Raw genomic sequence first — 11,386 nt, forward strand, 5'->3', positions numbered from 1 at the left:
ATAGCTTGTGGAAAGCAGGTCTGATTTGTGAGTACTGGCTTGTCTAAATGCTTGTTTTCTTTTTGTAGGCATATCATTTACAAAAGAATCCATAAGTCTGTGTGAAAAGAGTAGGAATTTCAATTGCAACATATAGTTGTGGTGTTGCTCTGCGACTTCACTTGAGTGGATACAAATAAAGGTGAACTTAAAAAAAAAAAAAAAGCTGTCTGAAGAAGTAAATAGTAAAAACCTGCAGTTTCTCTGGTAGCTAAACAAATCAAATCAATTCTTGTATACCACTAATATCCCTTTTCCAAGGTTCAGAGCGGTTACATTCTAAATGAGACAAAAGCAGATATTAGTGTGAGGTATGAGAACAATTAGAGACCAGTGGTGTAATGCATTAGACCAAAAACATTACAGGAAAGGATAAAGGATGATACTAGGAGGTAGAAGTCAATGGATTGTTATGAACCAGTCTTGGGGCAGAGAAAGGTGTTTAGCCTCTTCCTGAAGCTAAGGTAGCTGTTTTCTGTTCAGATGGAACTAGGTAGAGAGTTCCACATTTTAACTCCAAGTACAGGGACTAGAGAGCTGAAAATCTTCTGATTTTGAATTGTCTTTTGAAACGGTGACGCATCAGTTGTTCATTTAGTCTGTTAGACTGCACCAAACATTCAGCTACTCTTATTTGTGCTTATATAATGCACTGGGTGTTACCCCAGAATACACTTAGAATGTACTTATGTATTTATTTAGATTTTGCTCACACCTTTTTCAGTATACTGAGTATGTTGTAACTAAGCTACTATACTTTGTGAAAAGTATGTTGCATTTCCTCAGCTTTAATTACTAGAATCATGGGTAGTTTAATTTAAATATCAAATTGTTGTGCTCTTGAATTTGCAAAGAGAGAAACTACTTTTTTTTTTTTTTTACTTACATGAAAATAACAGTGGTACCTTCCACTGAAAGGTGCATATGATCTGGTATGTATTCTTATGATGTCTAGAATGCATTAAGGTGCATTTTTGGACAAAATATCCAGTTAATTGTTTCTTGGTATGCCACTGTGTATGTAGATGGTCTGGATGAAAAAGTTGGGCTGGAAATGTTTGCACCAACTGGCTTGGATTACCTTGTGTGTTAAGTTTTTCTTTAATGTTTTCTATTGGTACACACACGTAAGGCAGAAACTACAGCCCAAAAGTAGCCCAACAAATATTAACACCAGAGGGAGGGAGGGAGGAAGGAGCAGCTGGGAGCGTGTTTGTCCTAAATCCCTGGTACCGGGGAATCAAAACTTTGAACCATTTGTGTGGCTTTAGGCAAGTCATTTAACCTTCTCATGCCTATCTTTAAAGGCAGTTAGCTTTGCAGGGTTTAAAAAAGGTTTGGTCAGCTTCCTATAGGCAATGTCCATAGACCATTATTAAAATGACTTGGGGAAAATGCACTGCTTATTTCTGGGATAAGAAGCATAAAATGTATTGAACTTTTTGGGGATCTTGCCAGGTATTTGTGACCTGGATTGGCCACTGTTGGAAACAGGATGCTGGGCTTGATGGGCCTTTGGTCTGTTCCAGTGTGGCAATACTTATGGGAGCCCTGCCCCTCAGATAGCTCGTTGGGCAGCATGAGCTATTTATCGGCTCCTTTGGGGCTGGGAAATTTTTCCCCATCTGGCAAGCCTGGTGACCCACTGGGATCAGCAGGTGGCTGTCCCCTTCCTGTGAAGGCCACACCGCCCACCAGTCCCTTTGGCTGGGAGAGGGGCTGTTCTCGGAGCCCTGCACTGATATCTTCTGGTTCAAGTTCCTGAAGAAGGTGGACGGACGCTTCATCTGGGAAGGTATTGAGAAATGTGGTGGTGGAGGGATACGATTCCCGCTTAAGAATCCTTTCCATAGGGAATGTAACCCTAGAAAGAGCGTAGATGACATCACTGGGGACAAACCTACCACCCGTAATCGTAAACCACTTGATAAACTCCCGATCCCCCGACAGCAGGTTTGGCGTTTATAAGTAGGGAATCGTGGGATCCGGATTTTACCTATTTCCGAACAGAAGGCATCCACCAGCTAGATCCTACACAAAAATGTATGTTTAGGCTTCTTTAAAGAATGCAGAACAATGACAGACCTCTCTCTTGATGACCCATCCCGCGCTTTCACCGGCTTCAGCACTCCGATAAAAAAAATTAAACCCGTTTCCGTGCAGCACGTAAATTACAGCACTACACTGGGAGCCACTCCAGCTGCGTCTACCCGCTTTGTTTTAGTCAACATCACGCGGCGCATGCTCACGGCACGCACAATTGTCGTAGTGACGCAGAGGAGCAGCCAAGGAGGTTAGATTGAGAACTGGAGAGGAGACCAACCTAGATAATCTCCTTGGATAAACTTCACAGGACGTTCTCAATCTAACATCCTCCTCCTCCTCCTGTCCTTGTTGCTTCGCATTAATCTGGAGCCGACGAGGAGTGCAGTGCTTGCGTGTCACGCCTCGGGACAATTTTTGTAAGATCTGTCCAACCAGCTTGGTTGTACACCAGGCTCAGGAGGACGTTAATTTACGTTTCTTGCACCTGTCAGTTATACTATGTTACATCAGTTTTTCAGCTAGGCATGTATATCCTCTGAAAACAAACTGTTTCGTAAAGGCGGGTGGAGCAAATTCCCTGGCGCACAAGCTGCACATCCTTATGGCTTTAGACTAGTCATTTGACCTTCTCATGCCTATCTTTTATTCTGAAGACCCTTGACTCTAGTAATATGATTTAACTGCATAAACCCTTGTAAATACCTACATTCCATGACTTTCCCAAAGGATCTGTATTTTTACCAGTTTATAACATATTTCGAAAGCTAATCAAGAAATGTATTAAGTTATGTCCAATAAAAAAGGTATCATCTTATTTTCTTTTCCATGTTTTATTTTGTTTGATTTCTATTGATAACCTTTAAGAGTGGACTACCACAGCTACCACACCTCTCTACTTAACATATTTATAAATCTGGGGAAAAAAACAATGAGGGGGGTCTTTTACAAAGGCGTGTGTTAATGATTAGTGAGTGTTAAACACTTGACACTCATAGGAATATGTGGGCATCTAGCATTTAGTGCATGCTTATTTTTAGCGTGTGCTTTGTAAAGGGACCCCTGAGTAAGGTGATCAAATGATTAAGGGGTCCTTTTACTAAGGTGTTCTGAAAAATGGGCTGCACTAGTGTAGGCATGTGTTTTGGGTGTGTACAGATCCATTTTTCAGTGCGCGTGTAAAAAAGGCCTTTTTAAAAATTTTGCGGTAAATGGACGTGCATCAAAAATTGGTGCATGTCCATTTTGGGTCTGAGACCTTACTGCCACCCATTGACAGCGGTAAGGTCTCACACAGCAACCGTACGGTAAACGTGTACGCACATAGAATGACGATTGCTGCCTGGTTTCTGCCGTATGCAGGAAAATAAAAATTATTTTCTGGCGCACGTAGCAGATGCGCGTAAAAAATGAAATTACCTCCCGGGCCATGCGGTAGCCAGGCGTTAATTCCAAATTGACATGTGTAGGATGCGCGTACGTGCCAACGTGGCTTAGTAAAAAGGCCCCTAAGGGGATTAGACTATATAAATTACAGCTCTTTAGCTTGAAGAAGAAAGGGCTGAGGGGAGATATGACAGAGGTCTATAAAATCCTGAATGGAGTGGAACTGGTAAAAGTGAATCTATTTTTACTCTTTCGAAAAGAGTAAAGACTAGGGGACACTCCATGAAGTTACACAGACATCAAGGGTGGCCGGAGATTGAAGGCCAAATGAGTGAGATTTTTCTTGCGGGCCCCAGCCATGTCTAAAACTAGTTCTGGCAGATCATTCACATTCCAAAAACTGATATAGTCCAATGAATAAATAAAAATAATATTATTTTATTTTTTTGTACCCCGTGCTTTCCCACTTATGGCAGGCTCAATGCGGCTTACATGGGGCAATGGAGGGTTAAGTGACTTGCCTAGAGTCACAAGGAGCTGCCTGTGCCTGAAGTGGGAATTGAACTCAGTTCCTCAGGACTAAAGTTCACCACCCTAACCACTAGGCCACTCCTCCACTCTTTCTTTTGTTTGGTCATTTAATTTTCCTCATGTTGGTCCTAGTCTCTGGTTTCTGCTTTCCTCTGCCTTCTCTCATCTCTTGCCAGGGCCTTTTGGTCTATTTGCCATTTCATGTCCACTATCCATCTTCCCTTTGTGTCGCTATCACTCTGTTTAGTATTTCCTGTATCCCTCTGCCTATCTTCCCACCACGTTAAGTATTTCTCTTCTGTGTCTGTATTCTTGCCCTATCCAGTATCACCCTTCTGTGTGCCCATCCCACCTCATGTGTCATCATCTCTTTGTGTCCCTATCCCCCCCCACCTATCCAGCATCTCTCCCTCTCCCCCCTTCCTTATGCCTTCCTCCCCAGGAATTCAGGAAAGGTTCCTCTTTTTCCTGCCCCTGACCTCACTTCTGGATCCACTATCTCTCTTTCTCCTTCTCTTGCAGATTCCAGCCATATTTCATTTCCTTCTATCTCTTCTACCCCCCCCCCCCCTTCCTGTATTTCCCTTCCTTTCCCTGCAGGTCCTGCCAGGGGCATAGCCAGACCTCGAACTGGGGAGGGGGTCCAGAGCCCAAAGTGAGGGGGCACATTTTGGCCCACCTCCCTGCTCCCCCCCCCCCACTTCAACGCCACATACCTTGGCTGGTGGGGTGTCCAACCCCCTCCAGCTGAAGCGTTTCTCCAGCGATGCTCTCCTTGCATTGCCTGTCCTGCTTCCACTCAAATTGTACATGCTCGATTTTAATGAAATTGAGCATGCGCAAAGTGTTGTGCATTCTCAGTTTCACTAAAACCGAACATGCACACAATGAGAGGGAAACAGGGCAGGCAATGTAAGGAGAGCAACGCTGGATAAACGCTTCAGCTGGGGGGGTTGGGGACACCGCCAGCCAAACCAGGGTCCCTGGATCCATTTTGGGGGCCCAGGCCCACGTAGGTACGCCACTGCGTTCTGCATCCTCTAGCTCTCCCCCTCTTTTGTGGTATGGCAAGTCTCAGTCCCCTCCTCCCTCCCGTGGTCTGACATCTTTTTTCTCCCCCCCCCCCCCCCCCATGGTCTGGCATCTCTTTTCTTCCCTCCCCCCTCCTGTGGTTTGACTTCTTCCCTTTCCCCACACCCTACCTGCAGTCTGGCATCCTTCCACCTCCCCTGGTGATAATGTGATGGCTCTTTCTCCATTCCCCACTCCCAACCCATAGGTGCATTTCGCTTCCTGCACTCTCTCTCTCTCTGCAGGATGCAGGATATGGTAGCGCTCTTTCCTTCCTGCAGCACTGCCCTACTTCAATGATCTGGGCCGCTGGCAGCGTCAGTGTCAGTGAGGTAAGCAGATTGCCTTTGGCTATCCAGAAGTTTTCCCTCTGCTACAACTTCCCTTTGTTCCAGAGATTAAATCTTTTGTACAAGATTCAGGTCATATGATCAATCTGCTAGATGGATATGAAGGTGATTTATCTGATACTTTATTGGTTACTTTAGACATAGAATCTTTATATACAAATATACCCCAGTTGGAGGCCCTTTCTATCACTGACTCAACATTGCGCAACTCTACAACCAATTTACGAATTCCCAATTGGTTTGTTTTGAGTTTGAGTCTTGCCACCATAGAATCAACTAAACATTATTTTGCCTTTTAAAGTGTATTTTACCAACAAAGGTACCACAATGGGGGTAACAATGGCCCCAGACACTGCCAATTTGTATGTGGCACTCTCTGAAGACATATATTTGACGCATCATCAATTTTCATCTAATAATAGATTATACAGATGCTATATAGATGATATTTTTATACTATGTCAGGGTACTGCTTCTACTTTACATGCTTTTTTGGAGTGGCTTAATGATAGCGACACTAATTTAAATTTCAAAATGCAATACCATGAGAATGAAATTAGTTTTCTGGATCTCCAAATTAAGAAAGGTGATTATGAGTTTTACACCTCATTGTATAGAAAACAGACTGATTGTAATGCATTTTTACATTACTCTAGTTTTCATCACCAAGCTTTAAAACGCAATTTATCTTTTTGTCAATTCCTTAGACTTAGAAAGATTCTGCGCGAGGGACTATCCCAAGAAACACATTGATGCAGGACTAAGGAAAGCAAATGAAAGAAGCAGGGAAGATTTCCTTAAAATATGCATAGTAAGAGAAGTGCCAGATGTATGTACTTTGAAATACTCATGTTTGTCAAGAAACATACAAAAAGTTATACGTAATCGTTGGCATATACTTCAGGGACATCCATGTTTCCAAGGGAAAAATTTAGTTGTTGCCTAGTCAAGAGAATGTAATCTCAAATAATTTTTGGTTCCATCTACTTTGCCTTTGGGAATTCAAGATTAGGTTCTACTGTAGGTCATAAAAGATGACGGGTTAGCACCGTGGCCCTTATCGCCACTTCAGTGGGTGGCGGTAAGGGCTTCCCGCACATGGCCATGTGTGACTGGGGTCTTTTTACCCGCTACGGTAAAAAGGGGCCTGGAGTGCTGGAAAAAGTCCCCCGTGCCAGTGCAGGGTCCTTTTTCCCGTAGCTTGGTAAAAGGACCCCAGAAAAGTGAGTAGTTTCATTTTGTATCCTATTCAGTGTGAGATGTGACTTTTTGTACCAAAGGGTATAGTAGGCAGAAAGTAATGTCTACATATGATGATTTTATTTTGCCTTTTTTTAAGTTGTAAGTTTTCTTGGGTTTATAGAAGGTATTAGCATGTGTGTATATTTATATATGGGTTTTTTAAGTTATAGGCAGTGTTTTTCTGTGTTTAGAAAAGGAATTTTTTACCCAGATCTATAGAAAGGACATGCTTGAGTGATGTGTAATTTTCCCTCCTTTTTAGTTTAGTTAGGTTTTTTTGGTATAGTTTTATCATTATGGGATCCTTTTACTAAGCCGTGGTAAAAAGTGGCTTGTGGTAGTGTAGGCGCGGGACAGTTTTTACCCCGTCTGCAAAAAAGATTTTTTTTAATGGGACAGGAAAAGGGCATGTGGTAAAACTAAAACCAGCACGTGCCTAAAAACGGCCTGAGCCCTTAACGCCCTCCATTCTAGCGGTAAGGGTTCACACACTACATGCGCAGTGACTGGTTGATGAGTGCCGATTACCGCCAGAAACACCACACGTGGGAGGAAAGAAATAAATCATCCAGGCAGTATGGGTGTGCGCCAAATCTGAAATTACCACCAGGTGGCTGCGGTAGCCTGGCGGTAGTCTCATTTTGGCACATGTTGCACGCGCGTAATGCCTAACGTGCCTTTGTAAAAGGGCCCCTAAATATTTATATCACTATTGTTTTTGACATAGTTATAGGTAGTGTTTAGAAAAAGAAGTTTTTACCCAAATCTATAGAAAGGACATACTAGGGTGATGTGTAATTTTTCCTCCTTTTAGTTTAGTTAGGTTTTTTTGGTATAGTTTTTTCATTATATATTTATTATCACTATTGTTTTTGATATTGTTTTTAGATGTGCTGTATATATCATACATCCAATGGTTCTTTGTTTTGATATAGTTCTTTTAGATATATATTTTTAAAATTTGAGATAGCTGCTTGTGGCCCTTACTAAGAAGCCATGCTAGAGGCGCGTTAGTGTTTTTAGCGCGTGCTATTGATTATCATGTGCTAAATGTACAAATATATATGTGTGTTTGTGTGTATATGTGTATGTATGCATGTATATGTATACACACAAACACACATATATATTTGTGCTATGTGAACGAAAACGAACCTTAGGGCAGATATCTTATATAAATTACACACATTTTGAGGTGTCTGTTTTAATTTTATTTTAATTAACATAATTTATGATGATATATTTAAAAGGTTTTTTTTACCTGTTTTGTGATATACATATTTTTTATCAGTCAGTTTTGTAATTTATAGTTTTATACATTATGAACGTTTGTGATTTTTAATATTGTAAAAATATTTCTTTTTTGTAATTTCATTCCTATTTTTATTTTTATGTTTGGTGAGTGACCCCTGAATCAGACGGGTGTTTCCCATCAAAATATGGACCTGTGTCAGGTCTCATGAATGAGTGGTGCTCAATAAAGATTCACATGTTATTAATTTGGCTGGAAGTGTCATTTTGGTTCACCCCTACTCTTGGATTGTTTTGCTGTATATGTAAGGGTTCCATTTCCATTTTTCTTGGTTGTGCTGTGGTTACATAGTGGCACATTTAAAACAAATAGGAGAAATAATTGTCACTTAACATATAGTTGAGCTCTGGAGCGAGTGGTAAAAGCAGTTACCGTATCTGGGTTTAAAAAAGGGTTTGACATGATTAAGTAACATGAATCCTTTTGCTTTTTGGGACTCTGCCAGGTACTTGTGACTTAGATGGACCACTGTTGGAAACCAGATACTGGGCTGGACTTCATTTTTAAAAACAAATTCTGCGGGGAGGAAATTGTTACTCCCCCAAGCAGATGACGGAGCACTGGATTCTAATTAATATAATACAGTTCTGGACACTCCCTGACCTCCATTTATTTTGTGGATTGAAAACTGAAGTGGTGATGGTCATTTGATAGCTGTGACTCACAGTAAATCCAATGATCTTTTTGAATTCTTTCACCCCGGCACAGTGAAGGTGTCATGTTACTAAACAGGAACTGGGTTTGTGAGCCCTTGGACCACTGCCGAGGAGCGGCAGTAGCAGGCAAAACCACCCCACACCAGAAGCAAGGCAGAACAGACGTACCGGCAAATCCAGGCTAGGTCTCTAGGCAGTCAGCCAGCAAGCAGAAGACAGGTCCAGGCAAAGGTTCAAAAGGCAGGCGGCAAGCAAAGCAAAGTCCAGGTCCAGGCAAAAGTTCAAAAGGCAGGCGGCAAGCAAAGCAAAGTCCAGGTCCAGACAAAGGGTCAAAAGGCAGGTGGCAAGCAAAGCAAAGTCCAGGATCAGGCAAGGTTCAAAAGGCAGGAAACCAGCAAACGCAGAATCAGGTCCAGACAAAGTCTCTCAGGCAGAAGTGCACAAGCACCCACGTACCAGGGCCTAAGACGCAATGCAAAGGCAATTGCAGAGAGATTCCAAAAGGCTAATAAGCCCAGCAGCACCTGGAACTCAGCCTGGAAGATCCGGACCGGACTAAGCAGAAATCTGGAACGGGTGATGGTCCATAGCAGCCACCCGTTCTGGCCACCAGAGGGCGAGGAAAGCACAGACGTAACAGAAAGAATGATGGCAGACTCTGTGCACACGCCTAATGCAGAAAAAGACATGGAGGGGCATAATCAAACGCGAACGCCCATCTCCGAGGACGGGTACGCGAAGGGGCGGGACAGACCGTATTTTCGAAAAAGATGGGCGTCCATCTTTTGTTTCGATAATACGGTTTGTGCCGGGCAGATGCATCGCATTTGGGCGGATTTGAGCTGGGCGGTATCGGTTTTCAGCGATAATGGAAACAGAAGGCGCCCAGCTCAATAATGAACAAATCCAAGGCATTTAGTCGTGGGAGGGGCCAGGATTCTTAGTGCACTGGTCCCCCTCACATGCCAGGACACCAACTGGGCACCCTAGGGGGCACTTGTAACAATTAAAAAAAAAACCTCCCAAGTCCATAGCTCCCTTACCGTGGGTGCTGAGCTTCCCAAATCCCCCCAAAAACCCACTGCCCACAACTCTACACCATTACCATAGCACTTATGGCTGAAGGGGGGCACCTAGATGTGGGTACAGTGCGTTTTGGGGGCGGTTTGGAGTGGTCCCATTTAGCAGCACAAGTGTAACAGGTAGGGGGGGATGGGCCTGGGTCCACTGCACCCACTAACTCCACTGCTCCAGGGACCTGCATACTGCTGTGATGGAGCTGGGTATGACATACAGGCTGGAAAAAAAAGTTTTTAAAGTTATTTTTTTTTGGTGGGAGGGGGTTAGTGACCACTGGGGGAGTTAGGGGAGGTCATCCCCAATTCCCTCCGGTGGTCATCTGGGCAGTTGGGGGACTTGTTCGTGAAAAAAAAGGGTCCAAAAAAGTGACCCAAATTCTCGCTTCTGGTGCCCTTCTTTTTTCCATTATCGGCCGAGCGCACCCATCTCTCGGCTGATAAACACGCCCCAGTCCCGCCTTCACCATGCCTCCGACACGTCCCCATCAACTTTGTCCATTCCCGCGACATACTGCAGTTGGAGGCGCTCAAAATTGGCTTTCGATTATACCAATTTGGGCGCCCACGGGAGAAAGGCGCCCACCTCCCGATTTGGGTCGAAATATGGGCATCTTTCTCTTTCGAAAATGAGCTGGATGGTGTCTCATGGCCAGCAGCAGTTGGCTTCTGAGGAGGAACTCCTGGTCACCAGAGGTGATTTCCTGCAATGGCTAGGGGGCCTTACAAAGGCATGCTGAAAAATGGCCTGCGGTGGTGTAGACGCATGTTTTACATGTGCTCAGAATCATTTTTCAGTGCACCTGTAAAAAATGCCTTTTTAAATTTTTTGCCGAAAATGGACGTGCAGCAAAATGAAAATTGCCGCGCATCCATTTTGGGTCTGAGACCTTACCGCCAGCCATTGACCTAGTGGTAAAGTCTCACACGGTAACCAGGCGGTAATGACCTATGCGCGTCAAATGCCACTTGACGTGCACCCAATACATGCGTCCAAAAATAAAAAATATTTTTTGGACGCGCGTATTGGACGCATGCCAAAAATGAAATTACCGCAAGAGCCATGTGGTAGCTGGGCAGTAACTCCATTTTGGTGTGCGTTGGGCGTTTGGTTTAGTAAATGGGCCCCTAGGTGAGCTAAAAGGACACATTGATTTGGTAAATTCTGAAGTGCTAGCTGGGATGAAGAATCTAACAGGGGGATGATCAGAAGCAAACGCCGGTGCTAGAGGCTGTTATCGCCATACTAGCGCCGGCGTTTGCTAGCGCCCCATGATCAGAGCCCTCGAGCTGGGAGGACCTACTGAACATGGAAGTAGGTGATAGGGAAGATCAGGGAGAGATAACTGGACATGACGGAAGGGAAGACAGGGGAAATGCCTGATATGGTTGGAGAAGAAGGGAAGAAAGGAGAGATGTTTGATGAGGGTGGGAGAGATAGAAACAGTGAAAATAGGGAGCTTGAAGACAGGAGGATGAGAAGGAGACATTTAATTGAGAGGCAGAAAATAAATTGGAGAAAGCTGAGTATGAAAAATCAATGAGGAAATGAAGAAGATAGGAATGCAGAAAAGAAATGGCAAATGGACAAGAGGCCCTGGATAGCACACTAAGAGGATAGAAGAAAGATGAAGCAGAAACTATGATCAATATGATTAGAAAAAAAAAAACCACCAGACC

The 11,386-nt window shown here is 43.7% G+C and overlaps 1 protein-coding gene across 1 annotated transcript in view; it reads right to left on the reverse strand.

Moving 5' to 3' along the window:
• Nucleotides 1-2,111, reverse strand: part of HMOX2 (heme oxygenase 2) — a 48,593-nt gene extending 46,482 nt beyond the window's left edge. The window contains exon 1 of the mRNA XM_030211360.1: nucleotides 2,036-2,111. The gene's annotated coding sequence lies outside the window, so the exon portion shown is untranslated. The remainder of the gene's footprint in view (nucleotides 1-2,035) is intronic.
• Between the last annotated feature and the right edge of the window lie 9,275 nt (nucleotides 2,112-11,386).

Source organism: Microcaecilia unicolor, chromosome 8, assembly GCF_901765095.1.
Source record: "Microcaecilia unicolor chromosome 8, aMicUni1.1, whole genome shotgun sequence".
Lineage (NCBI taxonomy): Eukaryota > Metazoa > Chordata > Amphibia > Gymnophiona > Siphonopidae > Microcaecilia > Microcaecilia unicolor.